Raw genomic sequence first — 15,010 nt, 5'->3', positions numbered from 1 at the left:
CTCTAAAGCAAGTGGAGATGAAAGCACTTTTACAAAAGAAAGTTCCACTTCTTGTTGCATCCCTCAGACATTGCTTGCACATGCAACAAAAGAGATGTCCAATCAGCAACAATCCCAATCAACGCAAAGCCCCACAAAATAAGTCTTAATCAACAAAGGAGAAGTCTGAGAAACAGAGTGAGATAAATTGAGCTAGTATGGGAAATAACGGTGGGGATCCTCGGAGTCTCTCTGCCAGACATTAGAGGACCCCCCCCCATTATTTGCATATTTTAAGTAACTTAAGGTCTCACCCTAAATTACTAGGGGAATCCAGACCTGGACCCCTTGCTCACTTTTCTTAGAGAGGCACAGCTCCACCCTACTGATGAGGTCCAACCAGACTGAAACACGTGTCTGGGGTTGCTGCTGGTACTCTTGTTCAGAGGAGAATTGCCTAGCATTTTGATGCTGGACTGCCCCAGGGCAGGACAAAGACTGATATGTTTGGGATATTTCTTCTCTGTGAAGGATAGTGAGCTAAAGACTCTGGGTAAGTCTCTCGTAACCAGGACTAATGTCTGGCAGAGGGACTCCCAGGACCCCCCTTGTTAATTTGCTAACATGGGAAATATATAAAGCCATCTAATGTAAACAACATATTTTGCCTTAAGGCAAGCTACCGCAGTTGTGTGTGGGAGTGAATAAAAGACATTTCTCAGGTGAATTCTCTTTGCAAATCATCAGGGAGTGAGTGTCCAAACCCAGGTCTGTGGTGGTGGTTGACCAATTCCTAGGGGATCCTCCTCAAGAGGGAGAATAAGGATGCAAATGTGTTTTGCAGAAATAAGTATTCTACAATTGAACTGAATTAACCTTCAGAAGGAACTTTAAAATATCTGAGTATCAGAACATGTTGTTTATTTATTTAAGAAGCCCATATCATTCTGAAAAATATACAGCATTACTATTCAAATGAAAACGCCTTTGAAAGTGTGTGGAGTTAATGATGGTACAGTGATTTGTACAATCTCCTCCCCATGTCTTTGTCTCTCATTATTGTGCATGTGGTGGGAGGGGTAGTTGGAGACACAACAACACATTATGAGACAATTTGTGTTATATCTTATTTCCCCGGTTGCTGGATGCAAGGTGTGTGTGTTACCTCATAATAGAATGTTGAGTGAATGTTTAGAATGTTTATGCATGGAGGGGCAGTTGAGGGAAGAGTGCATGGGTGGTGGGAGCCAGTGAGTCTGCACTGAGTCTGAAGGGAAGATTACTAAAGATCCTACTGATGATACCATAAGGAACCTCATGTCAATTTACCTGATCCCCCGAGCATCCTTCAATACAACAGTTATCCTGCATCTCCAAAAGCCAGCTGATAGGTGGATGTTAAAGGTGATCTGAATTAGATTGCTTTCAACTATTTTGGTGAATCTCTTCTCTTAGGGGCCTGAAGAAAACAATCCCAAGTAGTCCATGTTGGGTGAAAAATGTATTGAAAAACAGAATGACTGTCACTGCACCTTTCAATATATTATTGGGATGAAAAGTTGCTATTTATGTAAGAGTATTTCTAAATTCACTGTTCACCAATTGCACTTGTGTGGAAATATTAGTATGGGACAAAACATGGGCTACCCTCTGATTTTGGGCCCAGGTCCCTACCTGCCCAGTTGCACACCCGCACTGCCTCCTGGCAACCCTTGCACATGGGTCTGTATCTGTAACTGTAACTCTACAGTCCCTCTAGCTGCACTTTTGGACACCTGCTGTCTGCACTTATCCTTGCACCTGCCACCTGCTGGCCGCACTTCTTGTTATTGTTTAGATCCCATGTACAGCACTGTCCCTCCTTTCCCCTGGCACTTTTCCCCTCTCCCCTCCCCTGCACGTGCAAGATCTCAATGTCACTTGGCCTAGTAAGATTGTTGTGTCTGTCCTCTCTCCGTTTCCCCCTTCCTTGCCTCGTCGTGCCTTGAAACACTTGTGTATAGACCTGTTACAAATGTCATATGTGAATATCAGTCATGCAATGAAAATGTTATACGTTATCTCCATACTAATTGTTTATTCTGGGCTCCAATTAATTTATGTTTAATGCCATAAAAAAGTAATAATGTGATTAATGTTTTAATGAACATGCCACCTTAAAGTGATGAACATCTCTAATAGGATAGGATCTCATTGACAATTGTCTTGAACCTTAGGCAGAGGACTCCCATAAAGGACAGGTGGCAATCCATACTCTCCCATAAATGTAAGGCAGAACCACAGACGGACAAAGACAGAGATGGGACTGAAGCCTCCGGCAGTGCGGGTGGTCGTCATTGCAAGTAGTGGGTGCTTTGTGATACCAGGCCTGCAAAGGTTATTCGATGCAGTATTCTGCATTAGAATATGACATGCTCATTTTTCAGACCTTATATCCAATGACCTATTATGCAGGGTATGCTTTTTTGTACGTCTGAAACTAAATATGAAGGATGCGTGTCAGTTTAGTCTTTATGCATGCATTCCTTCTATTTGGAACCTATGGCATGTTGCATGTTGCATTGAGTGCGTTGATGTGTTCGCAGATTTCCCTATGGGCTATGCATTACTCCTTACTCTACTCCTCTCGGTACACACTTAGATACCTTACTACAGATTCCTAAAAGTAATGTGACTGTCTTTGCGGAACAACACAAACTAAGATGCATTCAATTTAGGCACACGACTGCATTCACAGCAAGTCTGAAAAAACTAACTTACAAATCTCAGCAGGGATTGAAATTAAAGATAGGGAAGATTGATTGAAGCTCTTGATAAAAGTCTCACTTCTACAGAGATATTAAATCACAGTGATAAAAGTCTCAATGGGCACATGACTAGAATACATGTGTTAAAATCAATAATTATGAAAGATGAATATCTGACTGCAGAACGATATATGTAAATAGCTAAACATACACATTGTTGTATTGTATTTCTCTACTGTAGTAGATCCAGTTATAATACATAGCAATATAGTATTGTTCCTTAATTCCTTAAAACATTTCTTAATCTTTTGACTCTGTTAGCATTCAGGGCGTAGCACGAAAGCTAATCGGGTACCATCGTATTCACTGTGGTGTGGGCCACAGGAAATATGTGTCGACTCCCAGAGATGGGTCATTTATAAATACATAATACAATTAATTTGACATATTGTTAAAAATCACAGGATGAAATGAGCAATATCAAATGAATGCATATAAACACATATGAATTAATCTGTACTGAAAAGTGTGCAGACCTTATATAGTCCTCTTCATGTGTGCAAGAGCAGAATGAATGGTTGTAGGAACATAGTCATAGAACATGTCTCAGTAAGACTTGATGCATCAGGCCTCATGAGGCATACTAAATATTCAAATGGAAAAAACGTCAGATATTAATTGCACAAGACACACTGAAGCTGAAGCACTATTGTATACAAATTAAGTAGTAATGATTAAAACAAGGAACACCATGGTACTAAGGTCTGTCTGAAATAATTATTATACAGAAAAATGTCCAAAAAAGAGATTGTCAAAATGGGGAATGGACCACCTTTGACTAACAAAGTCAAAGGTATTTCTTTGAAATTCAAACCGAGTTTGAATATGAATTTGAGCAAAAATGATGCAATTTGTGCTGTTCACCAATTAAAGGCCACAATGCTTTGGACAACAAAATCACCACAAACAGAAAAAAGCAGAAGGGGAACACATGTAACATAAAATTAATGGAAAGGCAGGAATTCACAAACATATGCAATGATAATGCCATGAAATTAGTCAGGAATGTGACGATAATCTATCATGAAGATTATATCATACAATCTGCCACACCAAAAGTATTACAACATTGTGAAAGGTACTGGGATCCAATTAATCTGGTAAAGGGACAATTGTGTAATAACATTAAACACAGATACAATTTGGATCCCAAAGGAATATGGAAAACGTATCTACTAACAATCCATCTTGTTATGCTGAATATGTATTGTTACCTAAAATTGATTAAAGGGGTTCCTCTTCTATTCATGCAACCCAATATTCAATGGAATTGGTTCTCTAACAGAAAGAATCTTGAAAAATGTGGAAGTGTTCTTGGCTCCAAAACTATCTAATTATTCTCTAGCATATAACCTTAGAGGTAAAACCGCTGCTAGTTGAGATGTTACTTATATTGTCGGCAAAATCATTTTATCCCGGGCAGACATTTATCTACATCAGTACACAATGTGTGCTGATCAGAAAAATTGCAAAACTGCATGAATTTGAAACAGAAAAAATAATTACAAAAAAGAATGCAGACAGCATTCATTGAAATTAAATTCACCTACATTTGGGATTAAAAATGTCTTACTGGGAACCGGCTACTATGAGCAAAACAGAAATGTGCAATAGACTCCATTTCAATTATTACAAAACTAGAAACTCCCTGCACAATGGAATCACCATCCCATTTTGCATGAAGAAGAGTGAGACACTTAAAACGTGATCTGGTTATTATCATTCTGTGTGCGACTAAGGAGAGCCAGTTCAAATAATCTTGGCCACCGGATGGATTAATAATCGTTTCAAGAGATATGTTCACAGATTTAGCCATTTCAAATCAATCAGAAGTGTTGGAGAATTTCTCCTTGATAGCTTGTACAGTTTAACATACATTAGCTTTCATACATGTACTGCAAATGACCTCTACCTCAACGCCAGTAAGGCTGAGATTGTTCGCATTGGCACCCCTGCTCCCGTTTTCCCACTTTCTCTCTGGCTGGCCTCCCATGGCCCTGCCTGCGCCCGCACCCACCTGTGATGCAAAAACCCTTGGGGTCATCTTCAACTCCACTCTCTCTTTCTCCTCTCACATTTCCGACATCTCTAAAAAGTCTATCAGCTACACCTCCTCAGTGGTACTCAACCTTTCCTCACTTTCCCCCAGCGGCTCACTGTCTCCAGAGCACTGGTTTTCTCTAGGGTGGACTACTGCAACAGCCTTTTCCTCAACCTCCCTGCCTCTGCCCTGTGCCCTCTGCAACTCAGAACAGAACTGTGAGACTTATCATTGGCCTCACGCCCAGGGACTGCATCTCTCTGGCATTGAAATCCGCACACTGGCTTCCCGTGGCTTCAAGGATCAAGTTCAAGACCCTCTGCATTGTCCACGAGGCTTTCTGGGTCCTGGGACCGACCTATCTACCTGTAACGTTGCCTACCTAAATACCGTTCCTCACAAGCCCTCCACTGATCTTCCTCCAATCTTCTGTGAATGTGCCGCTTCTCTGAGCAGAGATTTGGAAGGAGATCCTTATCCTGAGTGGGTGCTTACCTCTGGAATAGCCTCCCTTCTTCCCTCCATCTTGAGCCTCCAACTGTGACAGTCTGTGTACTTGGACAATCTGAATGCACCATGCATGAAGATCGTCTGTCTGTTTCTCCCCTGTCTCCACCCCTTAATTGCACTTGGTATAACTGCAGAATCGCTGTCAGGCCTATTTGTTTTGTCTCAACTTGTTAGATGTGTTATATGCACTTACTCTGCATGTGCAGACTAGTATTGTCTCAGAATTTCAAGGGCTCTGAGTGACTGTTGTTTTACCCCATGTTTCCCACCCTCGTTGAATGCTTTGAGACACTTGCCAGTGTATATGTGCTTTATAAATAATCAACACCACAATACCATTTCCCAAGGTTACTATCTAACAAGGCATTGATTAATGTACACTTCACATCCACAGAAATCACACAAAGCAGTGCCTTATGGAAATTTGCTAACCGTGGTATTCTAAAGGCACTGCCTGCAAGAAGAAGTGATGTTAATAACAATTTGCATAGTGCAGCATTGTCATTGCTCAAAGATATTAAAAAACATAATAACTCAGGTGATGAGGAAAAAGTCCTCTATAAAATCAAGGCTGAGTCACAAATGTTTTGCAAAATTCGGGGCTGAAGTGACCACACCTAAACGGTGTTTGTAGAAACTATGATATTTGATTTGCAAGATAAGGGCATTTCAAATCCCTAAATGAACGCTCCATAAAGTACAATAGAACAGGGCATTGCCTTATATATTTTCAACGTTTGGTTCACTGGCGGCACCTTTACATTCTTACAGAAAATGAATATGCCATTAATTACCGGGTTAAACTTGGCACTTTGCTTAGACTGATGATCTCTATTCAATAAAATGCAATTATAAGACATCCCTAAGAAACCAAATTTGTCCAAATGTGAAAAAAACAATCCACCCTAATCAATTGGGATAATTTGCCAGAAGCTTTGCAAGTATATGTATGCATCTGCATAGAATTAATGTTGAGACTTAGTTCAATCGAAAACAAAGGTATTTTGTGCTGTATCCCTAAAAGTTGTTTTGGAGATTGTACACCGCTAAACTTTGTGGTTTGGTGATTCACTTAATTACTCACTTTCTCAGTCGTGTCATCACTTATTGTATGTGATTAATAAATATTTGATTCTGAAACAACTTGTCTTTTAGCCATAATGAAGGACTAACATTCTTTTTAACGGGGTTATTAAATATAACTAGGTTTTTTTGTTAAATAATGTGACAACATATTTAGAAATAAAGTATTTAATGGAACTGAATGCTTCAGAGCAAGACTTTGTGACATACCAAAACTATCCCTATCCTTCTATCTCTCCTTCTATCCTGCTAGTGCTGTGAAAAAGCTACAGAGAGCAACATATACCGTGCAAAGATTAAACAAATACACCAATAAATATGGCCAAATTATGGCCTGCTGATTGTCAGATGAACAGATGCTTCAAGTGTTTAGGAAGAATTCTAATTGTCATTTAAGATAGAAAATAACTAGAAAATAACTTATATTGGGAAATAACTTGAAATAATATATATATATATATATATATATATATTTGTCAGTTTGGAGATGGTCTGGGCAATGCCCAGGGCTGGGGGCAAATAAGGCATTCTTTGTAATGTTCAGGACTCTCTCCCCTCACAGTGTCTGCTGGTACACACTGTGAGGTGCTTGAGACCCAGATAGCTGTGTGCTTTCACATTTGTATCTGTACAGAATAAAGGTTATACTTATATAACTTTGACCACATGACTGATGGATTTCGCTTTTGGTGGTACTAAGCCTCGTTATTCCTTGCTGATCTATGACACTGAGTGAAAACTGAGGCCAGAGTGATGTCATAAAGAAGATATACAAGGACATACTGAAACGATAAGAAAATACTTAAGAGTAACGATGTAAAGAAAAGTCACAAGAGAAACATGTACAAAATGATTAATTAATCATATACAAAGAAGATGAAGTAACTTGCTGACCAATAAGTGTAAATACGCAGTAACGCAAGGTAGATGAGACATATAGAAGTTTGCTATAGAGGAAAATATAATGTGGCAAGGACGGCCATGATAGTAAAATGGATGTCAGCTTGTGTAAAGATTCAATCCAGCTACCTCAGAAACAGACAAGGGGCGAAGTGTCAGGAGATGTTGGAGAAACAGCTGTGTGTGCAAAATAAAGAAGAGTCTGTGTTGGCCTGTGATCAAGGATGCTATTTCAAGGAATATTTGCAAGTCACAAAGGGATGCAAATGGATAAGCTATATACGCAAGACATATTTCTTAGAACATTTGTTGGAGCCAAACATTGGACAACTAACAATGGATAAAGCTACACAAGACGGAGTGATCATGTCTCTAGAGGCTAAGAAGAGCCAGAACACGCAGTATAAGTACATCAAATTGTCGGGGGGAAATTCTGCCGGGGTCGGCCGGACCGCCCGCAGACCTCCAGGCAGGGAGGCCCCAACTCCTCCCGTATATCCCAAAAGAGATAGAGTATGAGACACACGCAAGAAGCAAGGTGACTCTGCTGTTTATTAGACAAAACGGCAGGGATGGGTCAAGGAGCGTACGCGTCCGTCGTGACACACACACAATCGTGGGGCTCGCAGGCCCTTTTTACCTTAGTATGACGCGCTACTTGCGTCACTTGGAAAGTTTAGCAAAAAACCTATCTCCACTCTGGATTGGTTACTCGAGTGGTAGGGTTAGTATAGCGCACATATAGAGAACGGTGTTAGTGGCTGAGGGTTAGTCAGGTGGTATACCTGGGCTGTCCCTTCAATTTGATACATGATAATTGTTACATGAAGACCTCTGAGGATTGGTCAATGTGCGTCACTTGGAAAGTTTAGCAAAAAACCTATCTCCACTCTGGATTGGTTACTCAAGTGGTAGGGTTAGTATAGCGCACATATAGAGAACGGTGTTAGTGGCTGAGGGTTAGTCAGGTGGTATACCTGGGCTGTCCCTTCAATTTGATACATGAAAATTGTTACATGAAGACCTCTGAGGATTGGTCAATGTGAATGGCGTCAGTGATAAGAACCCCATGTTCTAATTGGTCCGCTCGCGAGCCTCCCAGTCTGGGACTATCACTGTTCCCAGCTCGCGGTGCACCTGTCATTTGCAACAATGTTTTAATATGGGTAGGCGTAAACAATGTGAGGATTTATTCATATGTTGGGAGGTCGAATACTCCCACTGCTGCAGATGTCCAATGAGTCTTGTAATTGTATCTGCCTGTGTCTTGAAACGTGGGATTCAGGCGTCTCCTTCCTCCTGGGCTTGGCATCTTGTCAGGTTTGACTTTGTCACGTGAGGTGGGACCGTGTTTGAGGCAAAATTCAACACAATTAATATTGTTTTTCCTACTGTGTGCCTGGTTTATCTTGCAGGTGCGACCTTGGCATTGGCTTGCAGCGTGCGAGATTGCAACATCTTGCCCTTGGCGGTGTGCCTTCGCCGGGCTCAATTTGCAGGGTCAGCAACCCAGTTTTTGTTCATTCAATGTTCATGGAAGCTTTTGCCTGCGGCCTACTTGGGCCTGGTGCATAGGTGGAACCGTGTGATGCAGGGCGCTTTAGGTTACGGTATCATATTGCTTTATCCTCAGTATCGTGTCCCCGTTATATTCTTCATTATGGTACATGGCTCTTAGAAGAAGCGTGAGCAAGCCTTTTTTATATAAGTTCATGATGTGTCTTGCGTTTCTGCATTTTGAGAGCCTATGTGGAAAATAATAAAGATGTACGTCCGTGAGTATGTCTGTCGCCTACGTCATAGCACTGAGTATATTCTTTGTGTAGATTGGTGCGGGAGTGTCCGGTGTGTATATTTGCACAGGTGTGCTGACCGTTGGCTAGGTCATCATGGCATCTCTAACGACGTGTAGGTTTAGTCGAGTTGGTCCGTGCCGCAGGTGTCGGCATGGACAGGGCGGGCTGCTGGGCAGGTAGATGGGCACATCCGTATGTTCCTGTACCAGGTTATTTGGTCGTCCGGTAGATAGGCAAACTCCTCTCGTGGCGGGTGTCTGGGCCGTGATCCTCTAGGCCAAGCGCGAGAGGGGAAGGGCGGGAGCCTGTTCTTCCATTCTCCCACTTCAAAATAGTAGCAAATAGGAGGTTGAAATTGACAAATTTGAGGTTTCCATACACGTGATTCAGAAGTCGAAACCAAGGGCTATTCATTAAGCCTCGGTTGAAGATAACGATGTGCTTACACTGCCTCAATGTTCCAGAACAGAGAGCAGGCTACGAGGTCAACTACAGATGGGAAACTTTGTCTTATTGTTGGACTGATGAGAGATGATGGACTAATTGGGAAATTGGGGAGTATTCTCATGTGATACAAGCACCTGGGTTTTATTTTGCATACGTGCTGCCAGTGAGCCGGCAGTCGAAGTTTGGATGAGCATGCCAACCAATCAGACAGTCTATGGTGCAACGTGCTGTACAATGTTGCATAAACCAATCTATTACCATTTTCTCTGCTATAAGCATTACTATACGTATTTAGAGGCTGTTTCAGGTGTGTCCTACAGATAATGGGTAGCCAAATAAGTATAACTCATCTGCATACCATAGGTACATATGTGCCCATAACCAATCATTCCCATCAATAGATTTTACAGTTTGCCACGTAGCATGATGCCATAGATGATGCATATTGGGGTATATAACCTCTGTTCAATCAAGTTGTTTGTGAGTGTGTGAGCATCAGTCTGTTGTTTGCCAGTTTGCCCTGCTTTATTGAATTGAGAATAAAGTTGTACTTTGCCATATTTTCTGAGTCTATCCGGTTATTGGGTCAGAGATCTTTATTGGTGGTGCAGCACACTACAACCTTCCACCAGGCTCTGATGGGATACCTTTCTAGCGGCTCTTGGTCCTCAAGCAGACAGTTAATTTGTTTGAGGACATAGTGTTGCGTGGGTGCTTCTAGCATATTACACTGGTCATTAGCGTAACAGTCAGATGTACTGATGCATGTATCAGTCACCTCTCTCTGGTGGTTCACGAGTATAGTGAACATCATAGCAGTAGGTGTTGGCATTGAATTGTTGCTTGATATTATAATAATGTCAGATTTACATTAATATCCTACAGTGCATGATGACCTATTGGATTGGGTGCAGCTTGTGGGATGGGGCCATTGTGCATTTCCTCACTCTATAGGGCACATGGTCCTTCATTTGGGCAGCGTGACTCAGCACACATACTCACATTATATGTTGGTGGACAAATGCTTGTGCATTTGGCTGCACATTCCAGGGCACAATAGTTTTCATGTGGGGCTTGTGGTTCCTGTGACAGGAGGGTCAGGGTTACTACACCACCTGATAGAACAGACCCATGTCTTGATGACACGCTTGCATGAGCCTTCCATGAAGAATGAATGCAGCATGTGGTTCTAACGTCCCTTATGTGTGCATGATGCGGTTTAGGGGTCTATATTGCTTTTGAGAGTCTAACACCCCTAAAACTGCTGACCAGTAAGGGATGCAGGTGGAGAAGGATTGAGGCAAAGGTCACACATCACACAGTAGTCAATGTCCCTGCTGGGGTGAAGATGTTATGGCCCAAGGCAAAGCCTAGGGACATAAATTGTGAAAGAGTCATTACCCCATGTGATAATGACCCCTCCTGTGGTCTCTAAGGCTATAAGGCTATTACCACATGGTGGTGAAGGCGTACGTGTTTTGGTAGAGAAGTAAAAAAGGACCCATTAAGAGTGAGAACAGTAAATAGATTGTGTTGTATATTAAGTATGGTATTACTTTGGAGTATTTCCATAACATGGTAGTCTTCATCTGTTAAGCATTTCACATGAGCATGCATTAGGAGGCATGAAACTTTATATGTTAGAAAGGGAAAGCAATTTCCAAAAGTTTCAACTTTCTCTTCTGGTGTGTTAAATAGCATGCTGCAGCATAAAAAAAAGGAACTCCCAGGGAGGAAGTGTCCTGTTGAAAAAAATATTGCCTAGAAATTGCATTGCTGTTTCACTGTCTGCTTCTGAAGACAGAATATTCAGAATGCAGTCAATGCCAGTAGTTATAAACTGGACTTTAATCATTCTTATTAGCTGCGAGGCGGTCAATAGTGATCTCCCTGTGTTAATCAGCTTCAGGTGTGCCTTGATCGAAAGAATGAAATGGCCAACCAAGGAAAATTGCCTTGGTGCAGAACAATACAACCATCAGACATGAAATCCAGCTTATTGAAAAGTGTGAGTTTTAGGTTCTCTAAAACAACATTAGAGAATTTCCTGTTACTCACACTCACCCCCAGATGTGCTGTTCCACATAGCAACTTCCGTCTCCTAAAATACTTGAAGATCATACCACATATAAGAACAAAAGGGGAAACTGAGGTACTGGAACATCCCACCTACAACTTGGGACTGATTACTCTGTAAAAGTGCCAGGAATTGTCAAGCTGCTTGGCGGTGCAGATTTTCTGTAATTCCATTCGACTGTATTATGGTTCACAAATAAATGGCCATCTAAAAATTGCAGAAAAGTGCACAGTGATTAGAAGGTGATCCAGTTAAATATACAGGTCAATATATTCAAAGAAGTAAACTGTGCATTTCACTGGGGCAATGCACCAATTCAAACGATGCACTGGTCTGCCCCATTGCTAACAGTAACGTTGGTTGAATACACTGAAACAGAAGGCATGCTGGGATGGGGGAGGCAGACCGTTTCCCTATCGGTGCCTAAAATGCCATCATGGTTAAAGGTAAGCACAGTACAATGGAACTCAGGTCTCTATCCCTGTGAACGAGATAGAAATGTATTCCTGAGGTTGAATGCACAAAAGAGGGCCACATTGTTTTTCTGTGCATGTCCTTTGTCTATTTCCCTATTCCAAAAAGATACCGAGTAATGTTTGCATTTTCCACACATATTACATTGTGTGAAAAGAGTTTTTGAATTTGCGATGCACATTTAAAAGCCATCCTATTTGCACAACTGCACAGAAACGCACAAAGGGAAATCGGAATTAGTGTACCTATAATATTACATTCTGTTATATTTTTTAATACACTACAATAGTAATTAATGCAAGTGCATCCTTTCATATGCTTGCAATGTATGGCTTGTGAATACGTCCCCAAAAGTGTTTCATTCTGTGTACATGACAAACCTAAAAATATGCAAAAGCATACAGGAGAAATCCTATATCCTCGACACCAGTAACAGTAATCTTCTTTATCGGAGTTAAATGTCGTTCACACTCACAAGGGTCTAAGTAAAAAAATAAATTTAAAAAAAAAACTGCATTAATTTGGTGGGTTTTTGGTCATTGCGTTTACGCGATCATCCCATATACCCTGAAATAAATACGAGGGGAACTAATTCTCATCGATATGTTTGCTTTATCATCATATTGCCTTCTATTCAAACCATTCCAAATCAAGGAGAGCATATGCATTTTGAACAGAACAAAGGACACATGGTCTTTCCACGAAACATGTGAGATTAAGACATAAGTGTGTCACAGAAGGATTTCACGGTCCAGCAACTCGCATTACATCACTAAGAGAAGATTAAACTCCAGCGGGCAGCCATTAAGGTCCCGAGCGTCAGTGCAGAAGCTTCAGTTAAAGGGCATACGCGACTCCCCCAACGCTGCAAATATGTCTCACGTTTCACAAGCTGAGTGGCATCTGTAGCGCACCAATCTGTTTCACAGTAAAATACAAACATGGCCTCGCCTAATCCAGGCCGTTTTTTAATCACTGACTAGTTGCGAGGTTCAATTGCACAGAAGCGGTGCACGCGCAGACATGGCTTAGCTGACTCTGATCATTTTAACCTTCCAGGGAAGTGCTTCCTTGGCAGAATTGGGCTATTGCCAAGAGTGGATAAGTAGGATTTAGTGGGCATTATCTACCGATTTGACCTGTACTGCTCATTGATTTCAGTTTGGTCTACGCTTAAGAGCATTGGCTCGAATGAGTCTATGCTCAAAGTACTTACTAATGTTTTCTTGTTCATCAGCTCTGGTTTGCAGTGCAGCTTTTCTGCATTTCCATATTACGAATGCCTTAACACTGCTTTTTTTTCTAGCGGTTTTTGTTTTGTGCTAAGAACAATATGTACAGGATTCCATTGTGAGTCCTGGATTCCCCCAAACTGAAGGCTAGAGCTATCAGTCATACAGTGGTTGTAATACAACGAACAAACCTAGTGTAGGAGTTGTATTATTTGATTTTGTATCTGTTATTTAGGTGCCTAAATATCTAAAACGCATGCATATCTCCTGTAGCCAATCAAGACGTTTGACATCACGCATCTGAAGCTTCATTGCAGGGGCAAAGCTGCACTCTACTCAATAATAGGAACTCTACCAAATAACTCACTGCAGAAAACTTCAATTCAAATTAATTCCTCATTCATCAAACAAACTCATTTCGAAATGTATAAACATGCATTTATCCTTTATCATGAACAATTAATTCCACCGTAAAAAACACTATAAAACCATACTCCACTTTTTTTTTTTTAATTTACAAAAACAAGAACCAAGTATGTTGAGTTTTGTGATGGTTAATAAAAAAAACGGATTTATAAGTGTCTATCCTTTGATCACCATTCTACAGGGCTGTGATACTGCATATGTTATAATTAACAATCTATTACACCTGGTGGATTGTTTTTCCCAGTTTATTAATACTACCAGTGTCACATTATTGCAGCATATATTGCTTCTCTGCCCTTTTCCATGCTACATGTTTCGGTTCGTCAGACATTATCAATATTGAACTTTCGTCAGGCAGTGTAATATGTGAGTTTCCTTCTAACTCTAACATAGAACAATCTCGGAATCCTCTTATTGTTATTGAATACGGAACTTGCACTCGCCACTACTCAATGGTGAATTCTAATTTTATATTGGTGAGTAAGAAACGGTGTGTGGTCTGCATGTGGAAAACTGACATTATGCCAGGGGGCAAGTTTGCAACTTTAATTAATTTAGCCCACAGTCTATCACACTCGTATAAGGAACTGTTGGGTGATTTATCATGACAGGTGTGTTCTGACATAAGAAAGCACTTGAAATAAGATACTCCTACGACTACTTATTACAGGAGATTTGTGGTGTAAACATGTCTCTATTTCCTGCACAGAGGATTCTCTTAAACACATGCACTAGGCGCTTGGTCTCAAACACAATGGGCCTCATTACGACCCTGGCGGAAGACCATGGTGCTATTAGCACCATGGTTCATGCCGGTAAGTTACCGAATCCGCCATGGAGAAAGGGGGAATTACCACCCCATTACAAGGTTGGCGGGGCGGTAATTCCCCCTTCCTCCATGGCCCTTCCCCATTCCCATTTTTGCCCCATAGGGCTCAATGGGAATGGGGAAGGCGCTAAGAACGGTGCTGCAAATTGCGGCACTGTAATTAGCACCAAGGTCCCTTTGCGGGTCCCTACTTTAACGGCTGGTCTACACCAGCCGTTAAGGTCGGGTCCTGCAAAGGGACTTCGTAATTAGGCGCTAATAGGTTAACTGCGCCGCAGCCGTTAACCCATTAGCGCCTGGGTCGTAATGAGGCCCAATGTGTATGCTCCTGGCACAGTGAGCAAACATGGGCACACGCACCACCATCACTTACAATATCTGAGGCTAGGTGGGTAACCGACAGCACAAA

General features: G+C 41.4%; 1 protein-coding gene across 15 annotated transcripts in view; it reads right to left on the bottom strand.

Annotated features, from left to right (window-relative positions):
- Positions 1–15,010, bottom strand: part of DAB1 (DAB adaptor protein 1) — a 4,845,894-nt gene that overhangs the window by 1,673,395 nt on the left and 3,157,489 nt on the right. The gene's annotated exons all lie outside the window — the stretch shown is intronic.

This window comes from Ambystoma mexicanum, chromosome 1q (genome assembly GCF_040938575.1).
Source record: "Ambystoma mexicanum isolate Mex_15411 chromosome 1q, UKY_AmexF1_1, whole genome shotgun sequence".
In the NCBI taxonomy this organism is placed as follows: Eukaryota; Metazoa; Chordata; class Amphibia; order Caudata; family Ambystomatidae; genus Ambystoma; species Ambystoma mexicanum.
The sequence above is the reverse complement of the archived record's forward strand: the minus strand, read 5'-3'. Positions and strand labels throughout refer to the sequence as shown.